The sequence below is a fragment of the Podarcis bocagei genome (genome assembly GCF_964188305.1).
Source record: "Podarcis bocagei genome assembly, chromosome: Z".
Classification (NCBI taxonomy): Eukaryota; Metazoa; Chordata; class Lepidosauria; order Squamata; family Lacertidae; genus Podarcis; species Podarcis bocagei.
This window is the reverse complement of record NC_138140.1, coordinates 40,340,428-40,353,703: the sequence shown is the minus strand read 5'-3', so window position 1 is coordinate 40,353,703 and position 13,276 is coordinate 40,340,428. Positions and strand designations below refer to the sequence as shown.

The 13,276-nt window shown below is 42.7% G+C and overlaps 1 long non-coding RNA gene across 1 annotated transcript in view; it reads left to right on the top strand.

The window, feature by feature from the left end:
• The window catches only part of LOC308578882, an 83,531-nt gene extending 71,348 nt beyond the window's left edge, over window positions 1-12,183 (top strand). The window contains exons 10-13 of the long non-coding RNA XR_014004162.1: window positions 3,792-3,858; window positions 4,825-4,907; window positions 9,644-9,764; window positions 11,999-12,183. This is a non-coding gene — a long non-coding RNA (uncharacterized lncRNA). The remainder of the gene's footprint in view (window positions 1-3,791; window positions 3,859-4,824; window positions 4,908-9,643; window positions 9,765-11,998) is intronic.
• The last annotated feature ends 1,093 nt before the right edge of the window (window positions 12,184-13,276 follow it).

Below are 13,276 nucleotides of genomic sequence, written 5' to 3'. Positions count from 1 at the left end.
ATCTTTCATTTGCTTGTTTCCCGGACCTCCTCACACCTCCCTTTTCTGTATTCCAGTTCAGTTTGTTAGTTCAGCAAATCCCTCCCCTCTTTGTTTATCCTAGTCTTCAATCTTAAAATATTGTAACATTGGATTTTTACCTATTAATAATCCGTTTTCTCATATTCCCTTATAACATTACAGCTATAAACCACTTAGTTTCTATCCAACATCATTCTAACACTCATTAATTTTACAATATTTCTGTAAATAGTCTTTAAACTTTTTTCAATCTTCTTCCACTGACTCTTCTCCCTGGTCTCGGATTCTGCCAGTCATTTCCGCCAGTTCCATATAGTCCATCACCTTCATCTGCCATTCTTCCAAGGTGGGTAGATCTTGTGTCTTCCAATACTTTGCGATAAGTATTCTTGCTGCTGTTGTAGCATACATAAAGAAAGCTCTATCCTTCTTTGGCACCAATTGACCGACCATGCCCAGGAGAAAGGCCTCTGGTTTCTTCATAACTTTTGTGAGCATTAAGAGTAAAAATTGATTAATTATTTTGTCTTGTGTAGGGTGTTTTTCTTTTTCTTTTTCTTTTAACCAATGAATTCGCTCCAAAAATTTAATGCATGGTGAAAAAATAATTTGGATTTCCTCTTTGTCAATATTTCATGAATAAAACTAATTAGGGGACAATGTGAGAATGAGTTTGAATATACAATGTCTTCAGCTAATTGGGTTTATTCATGAAATATTGAAGCGCAGGAAATTCAGCTTATTTTTCAAACCATATAAATTTTTGAAATAGTGGATTCAGTGTGTGGCTAAAACAAAGTAAGCAGAAGAATTTTTACAAGTGAAAAGTGTACAGTTCAGTTATTGAGAATGGATGATTTGATTTAAGCAACTAAACATGTTTCAGGAACAAAGGAAGCTGCTTTATACCAAATCAGACCATTGGTCCATCTAATTCAGTATTGTCTATGCTGCTTTGCAGCAGCTCTACAAGGTTTCAGATGGAAAATGCTCAGCCTTTCCTAGAGATACTGGGGGTTGAACTGGGGCCTTTGGCAAGCAGAGTAGACGCTTTACTATTGAGCCACAACCCTCATACCTTAATGACCTAATTTGAGGTGGCAGCCCTGAAGACTAATGCAAAAGGGATCAGTATGGAACCTTGATCCCCTAGATCAGGCATAGGCAAACTCAGCCCTCCAGATGTTTTGGGACTACAACTCCCATCATCCCTGACCACTGGTCCTGTTTGCTAGGAATGATGGGAGTTGTATTCCCAAAACATCTGGAGGGCCGAGTTTGCCTATGCCTGCCCTAGATGTTGTTCATCTACTATGCTCTCTTTATGGGCTGTGAAGGAACATTCCTTCATCATCCAGCAAGGGTTAAAATTTAAGCAAGGATTAAGAATCCTAGAGTAGCCTAGCTACCTTTCTGATGAGACGATAACCTATGTAATGGGCCATTAAAGGAAGAAAGAAAGTGGATGTGTGCCAGGTGGCAAAAGGGTGGTCCCCCACTCCCTCACTTGTTGGACAAAGGCTGGAGCTGAGGGTGTGGGTGTGGGTGTGTGTATGTAAGCTAGAAAATAGAAACTTGATAAAGCAGCAGGCTAAAATCTGTGAGGGAGAGACATGCCTGATTTTTCCTGCAATCCAAGGCTGTGGCTATCTGAGATAGATCCTCTTGGGGTGTTAATGCTGTGAGCCCCTCCATCATGGGTTCAGGTTGTATATATGTAGAAATAAACCATATATAATAAAGATACCACAATCTCCACTGTCCCTCATTCCAAAAGGAGCACAAACTCTGGACAAGTGCCTTGAACCCCTTGAATCTTGCACCGCTTAGAGATTGGGGTGATGTGCAACAATATACATTTTGTGTGAAACGTTGCCTAATCATATACACACCTTTGCAATTGGCCCTGTTTTAATGCATGAAATGCATACCGAAATTTATACGCATTCCTGATCCAGTACAGTATATCATTTTTGTAAACTGCACCTGACATTTCAAAATCCTATGAATTTTGAAGGATGGCTGTTTTTCAGTTCATGTATTGGTTCTAAAAGTGCAAATTATGCAGATTTGCCTTCAAGTGTGAACTAAAACATACTTGGCCCTTATCCCTAGGAATGGATTCATTAAAGGGGCACCAACTATAGGGGTCAAAGGGGCTTCAGCCACCACAATATTTGTGAGTAGGGGACTGAGCCCCCCCATACTGAGGGGGCCTCCATTCTCCACAGCCCACTGCTACCGAGCAGTGCTCGCATGGTGGGCAGGAGCAGGACACAGGGAGGGTGAAGATCACCCTCCATGATCCCCACCCCCCACTGCTGCTGCCAGGTGAGCACTCATGCGCCATGCAGGGGCAGGACGGCAGAGGGGTCGTGTGAGGCAAGTCGGTGCCCCTGGTTCATTAGAACTCACTCCTCTACACATGCTGTTGCAAGATTTATCATGGCAGGAAAATCTGGGAGAGAAACAACCCAAGTAGAAGAAATACTCCACTGCTTTCTTCTTCAGTTCTAAGCTTCAACATTCATTCCAGATCTCCAATTTTCAACCAGGGTGATCCTCTCTAAGTTAGCTATCAGCTGCAGTTGATACAGAGCCATCATTATATTTGCCTCTCATTTCTTTTTTCATTAACCTGGCACATAGCACACAACCCCAAGACCACAAATAAGGAACATTCAGCTCTCAAGCTGAGTACACAGCCCTCCAGTTTTCTCTGTCCACCCTCAGGACTCTTCCCAGTCACACCCACTCTTCCCGGACCACCAGTCTTGTTCCACATCCACAATGAATGATTTTTACTGGCTGGAATGTGTCTGATAATGTCTCTTGCCCTGGATGGAATGAAACTGACTTTAAGGATTTATCCACACTTCTTCTTGTCCTGATGTTTCCCCCCAGGGTAAACCACATTTTATGGAACGCGGGTGGCACTGTGGTCTAAACCACAGAGCCTAGGACTTGCCGATCAGAAGGTCAGTGGTTCAAATCCCTGCGGCGGGATGAGCTCCCGTTGCTCAGTCCCTGCTCCTGCCAACCTAGCAGTTCGAAAGCTAAAGTACTGCTCCAGCGGCAGTTTGGCAAAGTGCAAGTAGATAAATAGGTACTGCTCCGGCGGGAAGGTAAACGGCGTTTCTGTGCGCTGTTCTAGTTCGCCAGAAGAAGCTTAGTCATGCTGGTCACATAACCCGGAAGCTGTACGCCGACTCCTTCGGCCAATAATGCGAGGTGAGCGCCGCAACCCCAGAATCGGTCACGACTGGACCTAATGGTCAGGGGTCCCTTTACTTTTTAAACCACACTTTAGCACTCAGTTGGAGCAAATGACAATTCAGGTTTTCTATGGATTGATGTTAGCGGGTTTTTCATGGGAAAGAAGCAGGGTAAAGGGAAAACCACTCTGAGCTGTGCTTTCTAGGCATGAAGTGTGGGCAAGCCCATCAATTGCTCTGTCCACTTTTGCTTCTGAAGCTCCCCACTACTGGTCATCAGCAAGCTGACAATCAGGGAATGAAATAAGCTCAGAAAGGTTCCATAGCTGAAGGCATTCAGCGACACTATACAATACAAACAGGTTGGTGGTGAACTCCCTTCACTTCCTTACCATTCAGTTTTGAGAATATATTCTGAACACATGTAGAGGATTGTTTTTAACCTGCTCTATAGACAGTAGGATACTTTGCAATATTACAGATGTCTTTTATGTTTCTGAAGTGTTTGCCCCATGTTAACGTTAATCAAAATCCATGATGTTTATTTTTACACAGTATCTTTCCAAGGTGTTTCATTTGATGTGGCCTTTCCAATCAAAAAGAAGAAGAAGAAAAGAACAAAGTAATCAGCTGAAATCCTTTTAAAAGGGGGCAGGGGGGCGGGGGTGGAATGCCAGTAATGTAAGCCAGAAATATGATTGTAACATCCTTAAGTATAATCACAACTGACTATCATTTACTGGTTCACATTGAAAACGTTTATCATAAACTTTCTCTCAAATGAAACTTTGCAGCCAAATAGAACTTCCTGTCAAAGGGGCAGAAAAATAGCACCCTTGTTTTGAACAGGTCTTGTTCATCAGAAATGATTTTTTCCATTTCATTTGTTTAAAAATATATTTTATTTGCCTTCCTTTTCCTTGCAAAATGGATGGACGTCTCTTGATTAAAACATCATTATAAATTAGAAAGTAGCCCATCATGTGGAAAATTGAGATTCTCTGGTTTAAGCAAACTGCCTCAAGCAATAGACTTACCCAAACTAAATGACAACTCTTCTTCTTCTTCCCACTTTTGGAGGAAAGGTGATTTGCACTTTTAAAAAGGTAGCATTAACATTAGCATTCTAAAGTAGCATCATGCGAGCTGATTGGGACTATTAAATTTATTAACTTTCCCTCTGCTATAAGCATTCTGCAAGATGTAAGATGTTCAGGAATTTGGGGACTAATTAATACACTTCTAATGTAAGCAATAACGTTACAAGATACAAGTTCAGTGGTACAAGACAAGTTCAACCCCCACCTGCCAAAACAAACAAACACTTGTATTGGTGAATTCAAAGTGTATTAAATCAGGGACATAAGCATATAGGATGCTGCCTTATGCATAAGCAAACCATTGATCCATCTAGCTTAGTATTCTATTGTTTCAGACAGGGAGTCTTTGTTGGAGAAAAGCAAATACATTTCCTTCTCCTGAACTTCTTCTTAAACTTGACAAGTGATCTAGTTATCCCCTGTTTGTAGCTTCTCCAAGTTAACTCCACCCCTAAAAACTTAGACATTTTGTTTGCTGTTTTCTCCAGACAATATGGCTGCTATTTCTCTCCTATCTTCCCTCGCATGTAAATAGTTCCTGCATGAATAAATCCTTTGAACTCCAGAAACTGTAAGTAATTACTTCAATCTAATTCACTTGAGCTGCTAACAATATTTATTTTTTAAACAGCTCTGGGAATTGTAGTTTGGGGACAGGAATCTTCTAACAACACTTAGCACCCTTAAACTGCAGCTTCCAGCATGCTTTGGGAGAAGCCATGACTGTTTAAAGTGGTATCGTAGTACTTTAAATATATGGTGTGAATGTGGCCTAAAACTCTGTTTTTCAGCTTGTTAATTTTTGTCCTTCTTTTGTACTTGTAATGCCTTTCCAGGACATGGTAGTTCTGGCCTACATTTATCAGGCTGAGTAAAGCATGCTGCTGGAGAGAAGGAACGTTGCAGGTCTTCAGGGTCAAGTTCCATCTATCTCCTGAACAGAGCTCCAGAGACACTGTCGCAGCCATGCCTTGAATTGAATGTAGTACCCATCTAGCCCAGCCCATTTTTCAGCATACAGTAAGTTCCAGTGCATAAAGCTTTGAATCAAATGCAGAAATCTGCCTTATACCTGATCCAACTGGCCTACAGCTGCTTGTTATGACTGGCAGAAGCTTTCCACAGTCCCAGAAAGAAAAACATCATTGCAATCACCTTCTGCTTTAGGGTTGGGGCCAGATTTTTTATCTCCCCTCATCTCTGCAAGGCATGGCCAGGACTACCTACCTGTCAATCTTGTGACATCATAAATATACAGTGTAATTGCTGGCTTTGCTCAGCCCTGCATACTGATTGCAGGGCACTTGAGAAGTGCTGCTCACAGGCTTTGCAAACCCTCTGGTGCTTAGGAAATTTCTAAACCACGTGACAGTCAGCTGGCTCTTGGGTGCTTGAGAAGCACAGTGTAAGGAGCTATGCTGGTGGTGCTTGCAAAGCCCCTTTCAGTTGAGCTCTGCACATCTGATCTCAAATATGATGTCAGGTGCAGAGCAGGTGGGCATGCCTTGCCTGGCACATCCGTGTGCATCAAACATGGAAGTATGACAGGCCAAGCAGAATTCCTGCTCAGAGACTGAGCCTGGGAACTTCTGCATGGAAATCATGCACTCTACCCATTGAACTATGGTCCTTCTCCATGTTAGAACCTTAGGCCAGGGATCCAACACTGCACCTATTTTTAAGAACCCACTAGGCTTTGTACCCTGACCTGCCAAAATCAATGACCTACACCTTCTGGTTCCACCCCCTTTCATTGAATCCTAGGGTTTCACTTTAGACCCTATCCAAGTACCAACATAAATAAACAAAACAAAATACCATAAAGTGTGTTATTACCCCAACTTCATTGGCAAGGACCAACATTCCCCCGTGGTATAACAATCTGCGACTCTTAAAACCATAATTGGTGTATTTTTTGTTTGTAAATTGTTTGGTTCAAAACTTTCTGTATCTAACTATGGCAAGTTTTTACAAGACCAAAAGGAAGAAAACTATGGTGAAGGTTGAAATAAGAGTATTTTAGCATCATGTACTTTTCTTATAGACCTTCTATGATCTTTAATGTTAGCATAATAGATAACAGTGGGTATACTGCAGATATCTATGGCTTTTTTCTTTTGGGCCTTAAGTGCATGTCTTGTTATGAGACCTTGAAGGGACATCCATCAATGGCTGACCTCAATCTTTCTGCAGTGTATTCTATTATATTTGCCAATCAGTGAAGGAAGTTTGCCAGCGTTGAGCCTTTCACCTCTATCAATTGAAGAATAAGTCATTTTATGATCAAAGGCATCCTTAGGTCAGGCCCTCTAATCTCACTTTCTTATCTTGAAGGGGGGGGAAAGGATAACAGAGTCTTCACATTTTACTCCCTAATGAGCAAATCTACACCCAACTTCCCAGACTGACTTAATCTGATCTGAAGTTTGAAAGATCTGTTCTATTCTGACTGGAAATTAATGGTATTAACATACTGGTGTGCCTGTTACCCAGTGGGAACTCTAGGTGCCCAAGATTTTTTGTTTTTGTTTTTAAAGGAGAACAAGACTCAAACAGGGAACATATCAGCCCTTTTCAAACATTCAGAACATCTGTAATGGACATGTATGGGGAAGGTGGCATTTCAGTGTAAATTTCTCTTATTCAACACAATAAATCAATCTCAATTGATCTCAAACTTTTATTGGCATATAGACAAAATATTGAAAGACTCAGTACAATAAAATCGCTCAGCAGAATCTGCATCTAACAATTAAAATACTGTTGTATAGCATTCACTAATCTTCACTGCGGGTGGGACACGGGTGGCGCTGTGGGTTAAACCACAGAGCCTAGAGCTTGCCGATTGCATGATTGGCGGTTCGAATCCCCGCGGTGGGGTGCACTCCCGTTGCTCGGTCCCAGCGCCTGCCAACCTAGCAGTTTGAAAGCACCCCCAGGTGCAAGTAGATAAATAGGGGCCACTTACCAGCAGGAAGTTAAACGCCGTTTCCGTGTGTGCTGCATTGGCTCGCCAGAGCAGCTTTGTCATGCTGGCCACGTGACCCGGAAGTGTCTGCGGACAGTGCTGGCTCCCGGCCTCTAGAGTGAGATGAGCGCACAACCCTAGACTCTGTCAAGACTGGCTCGTACGGGCAGGGGTACCTTTACCTTTAATCTTCACTGCATGTTGCACAAACCTGGCTACTATCTCCATCTTATCTTGATTCTGAGTAAGCGTTTGTGACTGCCACTCCCCGCTAACAACCAATTGTTTAGTGAATTTAGTTTCATTGTGTGCCAATGTTCTACTGATGGAAGGTCTCAAAAGTACTTAGGATGTTCACATACATTCTATGACATTCCAAGTCAGGTAATGCATAGATAATGCTCCCAAGAAAATGATGGCTTCTTAATGGATGCTCTATTTCAGGTCTCAGAGCATGGTTAAAATGGGCATTTATACAACTGCTTTGAAGCCTATGGAAGAAAAGTTGTTGTCTAAATAAAAATAAATTTATGATATCCACCTGTTGACTACACACTTTCATTTCAACTTGATCTGTTTTTGACTGTGTCTTAATGACAGAGACTAAATTTGGGAGTGCTACTTAATAATTAGAAGTAATGAGTGAATAGTTCTATCACAATCAAAATGGCAGATGATTTAACAAACAGCAGTGAGTAAAGTACCCTATGAGTCCAAAGCGATGCTTGAAGAACCTCTTCTTTTTGAACAGACATCAGTGATTGAGAACTATAATTAAAGTTGCCTTAATAAATTGTAGGAGTTGCTAAGATACCAGCAGGTAGCTCTTGGCTAGCCACAAATACCTGAACACAATCTTTAAATATATTTGTCTTGTGTGTGTCAGTAATTGTAACCCTTTGCAGACAGAATACCGCCACCAATGACAGTCAAGGGTGTTTGATTAGGAATTTGCATTCTTATAGCACCCGATAATTAGCTATTTTTGCATTTGCTTCCACTCTTTCTTTCTTTTTCTTTTTTTGCCTTTCTGAATAATAAAACGCAACCAAATTGTAAGAACAAAGTTTTCATCAAGAACATACCTTGTAGCAAAACAGGCAGTCAAGAAGACCCCATGGCATGTTGATTATCTTTTGAGTGCTAAGGATAGCAGTGGCATTCACAGCTTGATTCTTTACTTTGCCTGGCTCCACTCAGCAATTAAGTGTTATGCTTTCAAACTATCTTGGTTTAGAGTGAGGAGGAGGAGGAATGAAGATGAAGCAAAACAGTTCATTTATAAATAGCTGAATATAAGCTCAGTGTTTCAAGTGTTGACAGAGATGAGTATCATACAGGGATGGAGGAGAAGTTAGTACAGTCTACACTTGCAAATGGATTGGCCTAGTTTAAACCTCCTACAGTAACTCACAGGTTTGTTGTTGTTGTTTAGTCATTTAGTCGTGTCCAACTCTTCATGACCACATGGACAAGAGCATGCCAGGCACTCCTGTCTTCCACTGCCTCCCGCAGTTTGGTCAGACTCATGTTGGTAGCTTCGAGAACACTGTCCAACCATCTCGTCCTCTGTCGTCCCCTTCTCCTTGTGCTCTCAATCTTTCCCAACCTCAGGGTCTTTTCCAGGGAGTCTTCTCTTCTCATGAGGTGGCCAAAGTATTGGAGCCTCAGCTTCAGGATCTGTCCTTCCAGTGAGCACTCAGGGCTGATTTCCCTAAGAATGGATAGGTTTGATCTTCTTGCAGTCCATGGGACTCTCAAGAGTCTCCTCACAGGTAACCAAAAGAAATTCTGAGTTGGACTTCTGCAAGTTTTGTGATGCAGGTCTCGGCTCAAATGTGGACCTTTTTTTAAAAAAGGTCTATTTTGGAATAAAATGCATTTAGAAATGTGTACATTGAGATAAGATATGGATTTAGATAGGTATTTTGTAAGAAAATAGATATTAGAATATGAACTTTCATATGGATTTTGTGTTTTTAAAAAGCCATCACATAATGCAGAAATGGGAAGAAGATTTACATAAAGGAACACATTCACAATTAGTAACTTGGAACAGAAACATATGGTTCTGCCCAACCATATAATATTTTTTGTTAGTTTCTATATATGATGCATCCATACATTAATATCTGAGGTAACACAGACCTTGTGATTTCTCTAGCATACAGAATCCAGAGATTTTCATACAGGGAAAATGCTATGCAAACATCTCCCCAATTAGAAATGGCACAGTAAAGACAATGTGTGAGGGCTTCAGAAAATGTATTATGAAATGCGGCTGTAACTTGCCTGGCAAGTTAATCTTCATATGTAAGAAACTTTCCTCTCCTCCACAGAGATAGAAAAAGTCAAGAGCACAGAGGGGGAACCTCAGGCCCAGGCAGGGCCAGCCCAACACATTTTAGCACCTGAGGCAAACTACAAAATGGTGCCTCCCGGCCTGCCAAGGGAGAAGGGGTACGTGAATATCTACATCAGGAGCAAGGGGAATCACTGTGAATCCTGCCACCTGAGGCGGTCGCCTCACCTTGTCTTATGATTGGGCTGGCCCGGGGCCCAGGAGCCAATTGTTGCCCCCCAAGCCTCTCTACCTGGCCCTTGGAAGCAACTCACTGCTCTAAGTCTCACCCCTCACTGTCCTTGCTTCACACACCCCAAACATATCTGTCTGGCTAAAATGTGTCCTTGAATTGTTTCTTGTCTGAATGGAGGTGGGAGAGTAGTGCCTGATCATGCATGAAGAAATTAGCCTAGTGTCTGAAGAGAGAGTTCATATTCATCGCTTCACCCAGTTTGCCTTTAGCCCAACCCTTCACTGCCATGCGACCCACAGAACGTTGTTTAGAAGAGAATGTTGTTCTTGGGCTGATAAAGCACCTTCATGCCTGGGTGAGGATGACACCCAATCTGGACTTGCACTTGTTTTTTTTTTAAGCACCCACATGTCATAGCTCTCTAGAAAAGCTGTCATGCATTTCTTTGCTGAATTTGGGTTGCTAGTGGTAACCTTTAAGACTTTACAGGACTTGGAACTAGGGTTTCTGTGCCTGAAAGAATGTCTCTTCCCATATGAACCTACTAGGATCTTAAGATAATGCATTAAGAAGCTCATCAGAATGACTCTCCATCAGAAGTGCAGAGGGTAGTGATTGGAAAGAGAACTTTTTCAGTCGCGGTTCCATGCTTTCTAGGCATGGGTCTCAGTGGTTTTGCCTTTGCCCCACTACTTTCCCACAGAAAACACACTCTTTAGCACTAAATTGGAATCAATGGAACGCTGTGGAAAACCCAGTTGCCATTTGTTCTGATTCCGCACTAAAGATCCACTTTCCCTTGGGGTAAATGGAGGTGTGTATGAGCCATGAGTGGAAAACCTGTTCAGTTCATAGACCTTAAGTCCCAATATGAAGCAAGATGATGTTTGTTTCTTGATGTTTTTTGTCTGTATTGAACCCCTTCTTTTTTACACACACACACACACACACACACACACACACACACACACACAGGACTTGGAGTTGTTAAAAAACTTTATTGTTACTTCTGCAGTATATTCTGAAATGATGTTGTCATAACACTTTCCATTTAGAGAAGATAATCATTCTTTAGATACACTCTCTTATTTTTACACCAAGCTTGTCTTTTTTATTTTAAGCTAACACCCAAGATCAAAGTCTAATTCAATTAATACTAATCTCTAAAGCTATTAGATCTCAGCTTTAAAAAAAAGTTTCAACATTTTGCTAGGCTTTTAATCCTTTAGACCAGTGTTTCCCAAATGTTTTTGGGCAACGGCACACCTGCTTACCGGAAAAAAATCTCGCGGCACACCACCATTAAAGCCCCGCCCCGTGACGTCAGCGCGCAGCGTCACGCTGGGAGGGACGCACAGAAATGAAAGTTTTTTCCCTCCCCCTTGCCGGGGTGGGAGGAGGCAGCAGAGCGAGGGCAGCTGAGGCGGCGGCGGCAGCTGAGGCGGCGGCGGCTGCGATAGCGGGCGGAGGAGGAGCCGTCGCCGGGAGTTGCTGCTGCTGCTGCTGTTGCTGCTGCTGCCCGGACATGCCGGCCTCCTCCTCCTCCGCTGTCTCGCGCGCCTCCCTTTTGCGCGCGCTGCCCCGCCGCTCGGCACCACCACCGCGGAGCCGCCCCGGCTCGACGCGGATCCTCGCCGCCGCCGCCGCCTCTCGCCGCCGCCTCTCGCCCGCCTCCCTCCCACGGCACACCAGCCGGTGTCTCACGGCACAGTAGTGTGCCGCGGAACACCGGTTGGGAAACACTGCTTTAGACAACGGCTTAGGCAGTCACATAGTATCCCTAAAGATAATAAGCACATTATAAATGCTGATAAAATGTTATCAGGCACGAATCGTGTATGAAGATTGGTTCACATCTTGGTAGGGAATAAACAGTGGAACCTGAATATGATGTAGGTATAAGCTGGAAAGAGATAATTGCAATGTTCATAGCTCATTGGACAGATGCAACACTTTTCAAAGTGTGTGTGTGTGGGTGGGTGGGTGGGTGTATGCCCTCCCTCCAAATTCCTGCTTTAAAGAAAGCAGGAATAGTTATATGGATTCAATCAATGAAACGGAAGGACAGTGTCCTAAAGTATCCACTGGATTTCATACTTCTGATGTTCTGAGGCAATGCAGATGCTTTTAAATGATATATATGTTTTGTTTCATTAGATAGAAGATTAACTAGGAATCAGGACAAAATGGACTCTTTTTTCCTCCCTTCTGGGGTGACAAATGGAAGCATCACCCACTACACTATCTTGCCAGGTGGGCGCAGCCTCTCACTAGGATGCAAGCATGACTTTTGGAGTTGCAGGGAATGGCAGCAAGTCTGGCTGAATCCTCAGGATTGCAGGCAGAGACTGGCTGAATCCTCAGGATTGCAGGCAGAGAGCTGAGTGGCAGTGGTGACATTCAGGCATCACCACAAAGTCCTTGGGCCTACTTTGCTTAATTATTGTCAACAATATTGATCTCTTGATATTTACCAGAACAACTCTTCGAATGCACTTGATACATGAATGGACCAGCAAAGTTACCATCAAAATGTTGCCTAAAGTATCCCTACAGAATGTTATAACCAGTAAATAATTTGTGAAGATTTGCAGTGAAGTGACATGCAGAGAAATGTATCAATCACTGTAAAAGATCGTGCTCAGATATAGGTGAAAAAGGTTGCATTACAGAGAAGTGCATCCCAAGTTGTTTAGAGCCTTATGTATTGAAAATGGAATATGTAATTGTGCCCACATAATTACAGGAGACCATTAAAGATTGTACAAGCAGTGCGACACATGTAACATTTTGGCATGATAAGTGCCATTTATATCCCCACCGTGCCACTGGTCTGTAAAAACCATCCTTAATGGTTCCCATGAATGATGAAGCTGATGCATTTTCACTCTTCAGCTGTTCTCTTCAAGGGTCTTAATCTTCCGGTACAAGAATAATCCCATTAAGAAAGCATCCGCCCATGGACAGGGCTAAGGAGGCTGAATGTGCCACAGATGGATGCATGTTTCAAAGTCAAACAAAGTCATTTCATACTTTGCTACTAGATTCTGGGTCACAATGGGTTGGATCAACAGTTGTTGTTATTGTTGTCTATTATATTTCTGCACCTCCTTTCACCCAAGGATCACAAGGCAGTTTACAATATAAAAACACAAAAATATACCATAGTAAACAAGGGGGGGGGGAACCCACTAACACACACAGTTTAAAAGGCTGTGGGTTGTTTAATTAGTCAAAGGCTTGGAGGAAGAGGAATGCTTTTGCTTGGTGCCTAAAGATATGTAACAAAGGCATCAGGCAAGCCTCCCTGGGGAGAGTATTCCACAAGTGGAGAGCCAATAAAGAAAAGGCCTGTTCCTGTGTTGCCAGCCTCCAGACATCTCATAGAAGAGGGCCTCAGATAATGATCACAGGGTCTGGGTCTGTTCATATGGG